Below are 10,171 nucleotides of genomic sequence, written 5' to 3' on the forward strand. Positions count from 1 at the left end.
AGCCTACAAATTATAACAACCAAAAATGCCTCGGGACTTGTCAAATATCCCATGGGGGCAAAATCAAACCTCCCAATTGAGAAGTATTGCTTAGAGATACAAATTCTATGTCTGCATTTATATAGCTATATCTGCATATGTATCTATATCTGAAGATATAAAGACATATTGTTTCCAGAAAGCAAAATATCCAGCTGCTTCAAATACTGCAAGTCAGAACTAATCCACACTCGCAAATGAAAACTGCTTTATTCTTCGTTGGGTTTCCAAGACAGGACTCCAAGTACACAGGAATAAAAACTGGCAGTATCCACCTTGCAAAAATGTTGATAAGCTATGGAAACCCAAGGAGAAGAGTTTAGTCATTTGGCTGGTCAACAACCACACATTCACTGAAAACAAAAGCAAAAATCAAATGGGGAAGAAAAGTTTGCCCATAATGTGGCTTCTACTAACCTCTTCCCCATCATTACCTCATTACTCTGCATAAAGAAATAGTTGGAAGGATGGTTAGGGAAGCGACCAGAAAGTTGTCAAAATTTCAGCTGAAACTTGGAAATTAGCTTAAATTTCATTATGTAAAAGCCTAGGGCAAGAGAATGTAACATGGCATTCTAGTGAGAAGAAACAGCATAGGAAAAGATAAGGCTGTGGAAAAACACAGAACATCCTGGGGGTTAAAAGAAATGATCAATTTGTTTGAAATATAAAGAATATTTTAATAGAGGAAGCAGTATAGAAAAAGGTGGAAAGGCAGTTTTGAAGCCAGATTATTAATGGACAACCTTAAATAGCCAGCCTTTACCCAGACTTAAAGGCAGCAGAATGTCATTAAAGGTTTTTCAAATGGGAGTGACACATCAGAACTGTGCTTTAGAGGGACCAGTTGGGTAGGATGGATTAAAAGAAAGTAAAAAGGCAAAGACCAATGAAGAAGCTACTGCAATAATCCAGACAGGATGCAACAAGAACCTCAACTAAAGTGGTCACCACAGTACAATGGTCAAAGTCTCCTCCAAGTTTAAATCTAGAAATTGAAAAGGGCTCGAGTTTGCAGAAGGGCCAAATAAGTGACACAAACATAAAATATACAGGTTCTTAAAGACAGGAGAGAAGGCTCTCTTTTCCGTCATAACTTCATCTTCTTTATGATGAAATCTTTCCATTTATTCCTCCTCATAAAGCAATTCAGGTTTGGTATATCCTCTCTATTCCTAACACTACCAACCCAAACCCAGCCAGGGGTGCCTCAGTCCTCCGATCCATTCCATACCTTTTTATCACCTCACTTCTCTGCTCTAGAATAGCTCCTGGTACCTTTTTCATGAGTCAAAATTTTCCAAGATGAAACATCATTTCCACTGCAATGTTCATCTATAGTAGAAGGGTATTTCCATGCTGCTGGCTGCGGCATTCTACTTTACCCCACGAGCTCAGTGTTCCAGAAAGGAAGTTTAGGAAAGCAGATGTACATATTCCCATATTTTTGTTTTTCAAGAATGAATAATAGGACATTTTTATACTTTCAAGTAATAATTTATTTTAATAAAATGTAGCACCTTAACTGTTATTTACTTAAAAATATAAATACTGTAATTATTTTATGTGGATTTTTGATGCATTTTGGATAACAAACTTGAAACCAATTAATGCAGTGACAGGGTTAAAACAACATCAGAGCAAGTGCATCAAGTAGTATGAATTTAGAACTGCCCTCAGATGCCCAACTCCATAATCTTTGTCCATGTTGCTACTTCTACCTAGACTGCCCTTCTATCATTTAGACCCAAAACTTAATCCTTCAATACACAGTATCTCTACAAAAACTTTTCCAGACTATTCAGATTCACACTGCTCTCTTCCTACTGTACAATGCACTTAAAGTCACCATCACTCAAGTCAAACTATCTGAATGTTCCCTAATTGTCAATTTATTAATTCTAGTTCCAAGACAGGCAATGTTCTTTAGCATCCTTCTTTTGCATGCTCAGTAACTTTATCTAGAGCTTGGTAGAGAGAAAACACTGTAAGAACTTTGACTGGGCTTGAATAGTCAAAACAGACTTGGCTGAGGTAGGACTTCAGAAAAAGATGAGGAAACTCTTAACCAAGAAACTGACACAATCAAAACAATGAGAAAGGATTTGGGAGATGATCCTCAAAACAATTCAGATGAACCAAGTGGTACATGTACAGCTTCTCAGGGATAGAGAGGAAGGAAGCAGCGATTTGTGATGACGTACTGAAAACTACATTATGGGACACACTAGAAAGCATTTTTTACATGGAAACAAATGTAGACATGTTATGAAATACAATGGGGAGTGGGAGGCATAATTTTTATTATAAAATAAATAATGTGGACCTCACCAACTCAGTCCCTAACACTTTCCTATGCCAACAGGGCTTCTTAACTGAAAATTTTGTAATTACTAAGGGAATCGTAGCTCTGACTGGAGGATAGGTTATTATGACTGCTGTTCACTAACCTTTTACTATGTTAGTCACTGTGCTAAGTGTTTTTACACATGTGTTCTCATTTAATCTTCACAATAACAGTAGAAGGCAAGTACTGTACTCTTATTCTCATTTTATAGATCAGGAAACTTGATGTTTAGAAGTTATGTGCCCCAAACCACACTGTGCCCCAGTTTCAACGGCAGGTTCAAATCCCTAATTCTAAAGCCCATGCTTTTTTAACCACTATACTAAGCAGTTTAAGGCTAGGGTTTAAATTGGAAGGGCCTTAACTGCTTGTCACTAGATTTCAAATTTTCGTCTTTAGAGCAAAGTCAATGAGGGAATACCAAGTGATTCTCTCCAATAAATCTTTTCTTAAAATACCCATAACATTAAAAGCACCACACTGAGTGCTTACAATGACGACAAGGACCAGTAAAGACACATACTACTGTGTGATCAGGTAATCCCAGGGGACCATATTGGGGGAACTTCACATAGGCTGAGGGTGGGTGGGAGTCACAGATGGCTTCCCAGAGGGAACATGTAAATTAAAAGCTAAAGAATAAGTAGGGTCCAGCATCACCCATACTGCTTACTTCAAGCATTCCATATCCAAAACCCACTCCCTGGTCCCAACACCAAATACTAAACCAATTCCTGCCTCTCAAACATTCCCTACGTGAGTGAATCCCGTTCCCAGTCACTGACTTACAATCTATTATAGATTATCTCATTTAAACATAATACTAATGCCAGACACGAAATAATAGAAAGACTACTATATGGAGACATTAAGAATTATAACAGTTTCATTAATGTCAAAGATAAGACAGAAATTAGGTGTGAAGGTAAGTCCAGATGATAAAGCACCGTGTTTTGCCTGAAGGAGTCAAGGAAGACTTCCAGGAAGAGATGACACTCTGACCAAATTTTCAAGGCTGACTCTGGAGGGTTCAAAATAGGTAAAAAATAATAAGCACTTTCATTCCATACTTAATGCCACTGCCTTAGTTCAGAACCTCATTACGTACTATGGTAATCCAGGCAGTAATAATCTCCCCTATGCTCTTTCTTCCTGTCTCAGCAAGCCTTCAATCTAGCATTCGCTACCAAAATGATTAGAAAAAAGGGAGGAAGAAAAGGAAGGAAGGAGGGAACATAAACCTGACCATGTTGTGCTCCTGTTTAAAATCCATCAGTCACACTACGGTAAAGCTGAATCTGAACTCCCCACACAGCATATTATCTACCCCCCTTTTCACACTCAGCCTCAGCTCCAACTATCCCCACTCCAACTACCTGAATCGTATTTTATAGTTCCAGACATTTCCATGCCCTTGCACCTTTCTTTGAACATGCTACTCTTTTAATATTCAGCTCCAAGATCACATGCTCTTTCAAGTATTCCCGATTCATTCCAGGTTGAGTTAGGGATTCCTCCCTCTCTAGAGTCTTACCTGCACTTCCATGACACCCTGGGCAACAGCTCATAATGTAAAATAAACTCTCAATTGTCTTTCCCTTCCTTCTCTAGACTTCTTTAAAAGAGGGTTATGGTTTGTTTTCTTTATACCCCACATGCAGACTGGGCCTGGCAGACAGTGAATCAATCAATACATGTTAGTTAACGTGAGCATTCTATGTTGAATGCATCAGATGGAGATCCATTAGGAAGTTAAAGGGGCTGTCTGATCATAGTGATAATGACCTAACAAGAATCAGGCATCAACTGAACCTAAGACAGACTTCATCTACCTCAAGTTCCAGTCATTTGTATTGCCAAGCACCTGCACTCCGACTGGCAACTTTTTAAACTATTAAATTGGTTACAGAAGCCCTCTGAAGGCAGTATGTATCAAAATTCTAAATGCAATTACTCAAACTTGTACTCAGTAACTGAACTTCTAAGAACCTAACAAATATTTTTCATAGATACAAGATGTACAGTTCTTTCACTTAAGAATTGTAATTAAAAAAAAAACACCCTGAACTTATTAAAAAGACACACTAGATTATACAGCCATTCTAAAAAGAACTGTACATGTTGATGAGAAAAACCTGATATATAGGTAAGTGGGGGGAAAAAAGACCAAGCTACAGAAGTTATGATCCCATTTTTGTTTTAATACAAACAGAAAAACATTTCAAAGGATGACTACATATCAAAATATTAATTGATGTTTATCCTATTTCTAACTTATCACTGAATTCAAATTTCCTACCAGTCTAGCTCACAAAAAGACAGAGGAAAAAAATAAACTTTATCTCTCATTTCTAACAAACTCTAATAATACAAATGTTTGAACGATCCAAAAATTGGGGACTTCTTAAAGGGTCCAAGCAATTCTAAAGCAAACAAGTTATTCTTGGCAGGGGTCCCTGACCAAATTATTCCAGGGATCTCATTGAAACCTACCTTTAACGTATTGAATTAACGATAAATAAAAATTAATTTTTCCAATGCCAGGGAAATTTTAAAAATTAATACTAACATCCTTCTTTCATTCTCTTGGGAGGCTAAAGGGAAAACTAGGAGGGGTAAGCAGTAGTAAACCAGCAACTGCAAAAACAGCTGCCCAATTTTGTTTTGATATATACTTAAGGTCTTCAAAATCCTTAGTTCTCCATGGTAATGTATGAACAGTTTAATGAAACTTTCCTGACAGTTCAACTTATCAAACCAGTATTTCTACAAAGCCTCTATACTAGCAAACATCAGAAATTAAACTAATTAGCTTTCGTCTCTATCCCTTCACACCCTCTGGTAGAGGTGCTAATAAGCAGTCACAAGGGCCTGCAAGTAGCAAGAGAAAGCCTAGATATCAGTTTTTAGCAATTTTTGGTTTAACACAAAATCGTTATTCATCTTTTTTATTCCCCAACACTTCCCCTGCAACTGAGATTAACCACGTCTGACCTTAAACTGATTTTTTTAAAAAGAAATTAAACGGTGAGGAACTCCATTAAGTTTGATGCCACCCAAGCAACTTTTTCCAAACGAGGGCAGAATCTGCTGTACTTAAAATTCAGAGTGATATCTCATTTGGGATTCCTGGTTCAAGTAACAAGAACCAGAGTTTTTGATAACATTTAGATAAAACTGCACTGAATTTACCTCCACCTTACATTTCCTGATTGTCAAAAGCTTGGGGAGAAACTTTAATTCTAAAAATATTAGAACTTGGTGGGGGAGGGGGGCAAGCTTACAGTTCACAACAGTAAAATATACAGCCAAATTAATTCTCAGATAAATAATTCCCTAATAGGTTAGGACATTCAAATGTTACAACTTTATGGAGCTAGCTTAAAATCTTGAAAAAGCAAGGCTTGCAGAAAGCAACATTAATTAAGCAGCTATTATTTGCCAGATACCACTACCCAATGAAGAAACAAGAATTTAAAAGGTCTCTCCACTTTGAGGGCCTCTTGGCATAAAAAGGTTTAAAACCTTCATATACAAATCTTTAAGTTCTTCTTTCAGACTACCCAAGTTTGTTGGCATTTCTCTCATAAATATGAACTGTTCTTTCTATTTTAAAGTCAGTTTTCTCTTTCCCTGCGCATTTTATGTTTACCTTTATACTACCAAAGAAAAAGCTTGACACAAAGAAAAAATGCCAATTTCAGACCTTTTTGAAATCCAGGCTTTTTGGTAAACCACACCTACTGGTTTATTTTCTCCTATATGTTTTACACTGCATTCTAAAAGACAGGCACATGGCATAACCTAGAAGCAAATGATAACTGAACAGTGACCCTCCCGACTGTACATATTGGTCTTTTCCTATGACCCACAATTGTTCCCACAATCTGCAAGTGACACCCAAGGATACCACTTACCCCTACCTCTTCTTGTGGCCTTCAAATATTGGTGATATTTGTCTTTTCTAATTCATATTGTCTTTACTAACCATTACTGTGGTTCACTAATTTGATCTCACATTTCAGAGAATGGGGAGTACTGATGAAAGTCTTATTTTGCGTTATGAATTATTACACTCTGGCAGGAATAGTTTTGCAAAACTTTTAGCATGCCCAGAGGCTAATATGCAATTTATTAGGATAGAAACTGTAATTTAAACATACATATTCAGAAGCAACATGAAGGCTCAAAAACCAGTCTTAATATAGATTTCCAAGAAATAAAGTCCTATTTTAGGTGAAGGACCTGGTCCAAATACTTTCTGCACTGACACAGTAGGCAGGCCAGGTGTTTGGGACCATTTTATTTGAGACACCTGCACTGTACTTCTTTATAAAGTGATCAAGTAAAAGGGCAGTAACGTAAAATATGCTTGCTGAGACCTAGAACAGTATAACCAATCAAGGCAGAAACTTACTTAAAATAGAAAGAGGGCAAAGAAAAGGTGCTTTAAAACTAAATAATCAACTGAAGGCCACATACTCAATCTGCACATTTCCTCCTTTCCAAACTCAAAGGAGTGGAGAGATTCTTTGAGGGGGAAAATCATTTAAAAAACATCTCTCTTCAGGAAGGAAGTCACTTAAATTTCTGTGTCTTAATAGCCTCAAAGAAGAAGAAAATAACCCCTACCAAGCATTACTCTGTAAACGCAGGATTTTCAATGACTATTTTAGAAAATACAACATGGATTTGTATGATGGTTTTTACATTTAAAAATTACTTTTCTAGTATACAAAAGCAACTAGCTTTATTCACAAAGTTCCTAACTAGAACAACTCAAATACTAAAATACCTTCTCAAACCAGCATCACCAACCACAATGGCCCTATGTTTACAGGTTACATGAGTCAGGTTATATCACACAAAACAAATCTAAAACTTGTTTTCATTTTAAAAATACAATTAAAATCTGTGGTCAACCCAATAAAATCCAGAGGATGTAGGTTATAGTGTAACATTACTAGAGATGGAAGAGTATTGGCAGTGCTTGAAGAAAAAAATGGAGTCGAGTTATTTTCCCTCTCACCTTGATAAAAGTTCAAAAGTGAACTAAGGCTTACTCGTTTTCTAGCTTCCAGAATTTTCCTCAACAGGATAATGATAAGTCACCTAACAATCAAAGAATGCTCTGCAGGTTTAGCCACAGAAATAACATGTGTAGGCAAGAAGAAAGAAAACCAGACAAAAATTTAACATCTCACTTTGGTGAAGCACGAAAGTCAAATACTAATGTTCTGAATAAGGCTTTCAGGAAAGATGCAGGAACACTTCTACATACTTCACTTCAGCAGATTCATTTAAGGTGTAAGGATCAAAAACCCCACCCCACCTCAAGGCTCCACCAATATTTAATTGATCTCTCTCTCAGTTGTCTACCGACACAAATCAAAAATACTTATTTTATACATACTTCAAAATGAGGCAGCCATCAGAGATCATCTTCACCATAATACAGATGTTAAAAATCTTTGTCACATCTAATGTTTCTCTCCAACCAGTGTACACTTCAGAAATAAAAAGTTAACTACCTTTAGTCATGAGATTACTAACAAATACATCAAATATGCTAAAGGTCAAAGGCACTGCATACTTTGTCAGAGAAACCTAGCGGAAATCAAAATCAGAATTCCATGACCAAAATAAAAAATATAAATCAGTTATCCCAAATTTATAATACATTTTTTAAATTCCCAAAGAATGAGCATTTTTACCTTGCCTTATTTTTAGAACTACACATCACACTGCACATATCACATGACATGATGTAACTGTTAGCCAAGAAAATGGCCCAAATCATTGAAAATATACATAGTAAGAGGACCCGAATCAATGCATCCTTAAGAATCACTACATTTCATATTTACTTTTTAAAAATGTTTCACTCAATATTTTTTTAATTGTAAAAGTGGCTAATAACCTACGTAGAAATGAGAGAAATATACTTGGTATTTTGTAAAATAGTAATTTTCCCAATTATTAGCAAAAAACTGATATAAAGAAACAGATAATTGAACATTCTTCTAAACCTACAGGATTAAAAGCAAAAATTCTCCAGATCAAAAACACAAGAGAAAGGTAATGAAATACAGAGGTAAAACGCAATTATCACTCAAAAGTATTCACTTGTTGTTAGTAGAAAAAAAACAAAACAGTTTTAACTGACAAGCCTGCAGACAACTGAAAATTTCTAAATTGGTCAGACAGTATGTTAGAAAAGGAAGCAAGCATATCCTATATGAGGAGGGGGAGGGGAAAACACACCCACTTAAAACCTTTGTAAATAGTGGTACTTTAATTGACCCCAAAAGTAAGGAAAATAGAAACTATGCTATTCTGAGATATGAAAAATATATTCCAATGTACTACTTTCCATACTTGAAAGTGCTTTAGAGATGAAGTTCAGTAACAATCTACAACTATTTCATGATTATGCAAGTCAAAGATTATGTAATTTTATCCTTTATTATAAATGTTCTCGGACTCTAAAACTAAAACAACTAAAACGCTGTGATCTCTCCAATGGGGAAGGGAGAGGTTCTTCTGGGCTACAATGTAAAAATATAAACACACACCCCAAAACAAACAAAAAAACAATGATTGCTAGCCACGTGACAAAGGAGATGGCAACACCAGGATTGTGAATGGAAGGGAGGGAGGCGAGGCAGGAGGACTAGAGAGATTTCTCGGAACTTTGGGAACCTCGGGATTTGGGTCGCCCGACTTTAAGGTACCAAACTCTAGCCCTACGAGTTGTACTGTTAATACTCTCAAGTACAGTTTTATTAATAGGTCACGAAAAATGCACCAGTGACCTCTAGAATAAAGGAAAAAAAACGGAGGAGGAAAAGAGAGCAATTTAAAGTGGCGCCATCATGTCACCCCCTTCTCCCCTAAGGCAATCCAATAAGCAATAGTTAAGTAACGTGTTTCTCAAAAAACCCACAGTGGGATCCCGAAAATGGAAAACAAAAGGATTTTTAAGTAAAACATGATAGGATTGTTTATTGTATGGAAAACCACCAAACTATCTGCCGAGAATCAAAAGACCATCAGCCGGAAAACAGGCCCCCAAACTCACTTAAAAGCAAATAAATGCCTCTTCCTCTTTAGTTTAAAACAGAAAAAAAAAAACACGTCCGCCTGAGGAAGACTAGATCTGAAAACCTAAGTGACCTCAATTTACAGGCAACAAAAATAATAAATGAAACAAATAACCATTTCACTAAACAATCAGAGTTGATACACACACCGTGAAACGCGCAAGATGTGTTTCGAGCACAGAAAGGCCTTTTACAGTCAAGAGAAGTTCAAGGCGAGAGCCAGAGTTTGTTTTGGCATTTTTTTTTAACGGGAATAAATCGTTTTCTTCAGGCCTCATTTTTAAATAGAACGCCAAAGGAAAAGCTGGCGAACGAGGCGGCAGCTGGTGGGGAAGGGCCCCCGCACACCCCCGCCCTTGGGGCGACTCCCAGCCCCGGACCCGCAGCGGGGAAGCCCGGAGAGGCCATTTAAAGTTCCGGGGATTTTTCTGCCCTGCCCTGCCTTTCTAGTTACAACTAACAAAGAGAGGGAGAAATGGGAGCCACAGGGAGAGCGAGGAGAAGGAGAAAGGGCAGCGGGAGGAGGTGGAGGAGAGGAGCAGCAGCAGCACCTACCACGTGATGGAGGAGCGTAGCCCGGGCGGATTCAGCCCCACAAAATGGGCGCAGTTTGCAAACAGCCCCCGGCCTGGGCGCCGAGGGCCGGCGGCGGCGGGCGGGGGCGCGCGGCGGCGGCTCCGGC

The 10,171-nt window shown here is 37.7% G+C and overlaps 1 protein-coding gene across 3 annotated transcripts in view; it reads right to left on the reverse strand.

Moving 5' to 3' along the window:
• KANSL1 (KAT8 regulatory NSL complex subunit 1) overlaps positions 1-10,171 on the reverse strand; it is a 171,378-nt gene that overhangs the window by 135,787 nt on the left and 25,420 nt on the right. For 2 of the 3 annotated variants that reach the window (XM_019637751.1, XM_019637750.1), the window contains exon 1: positions 10,045-10,165. The exons of the other annotated variant lie outside the window; for it this stretch is intronic. The gene's annotated coding sequence lies outside the window, so the exon portion shown is untranslated. Of the gene's footprint in view, positions 1-10,044; positions 10,166-10,171 lie in introns of those variants that run through there. 3 annotated transcript variants of the gene reach the window in all.

This window comes from Hipposideros armiger, unplaced genomic scaffold, assembly GCF_001890085.2.
Source record: "Hipposideros armiger isolate ML-2016 unplaced genomic scaffold, ASM189008v1 scaffold_34, whole genome shotgun sequence".
Taxonomy (NCBI): Eukaryota; Metazoa; Chordata; class Mammalia; order Chiroptera; family Hipposideridae; genus Hipposideros; species Hipposideros armiger.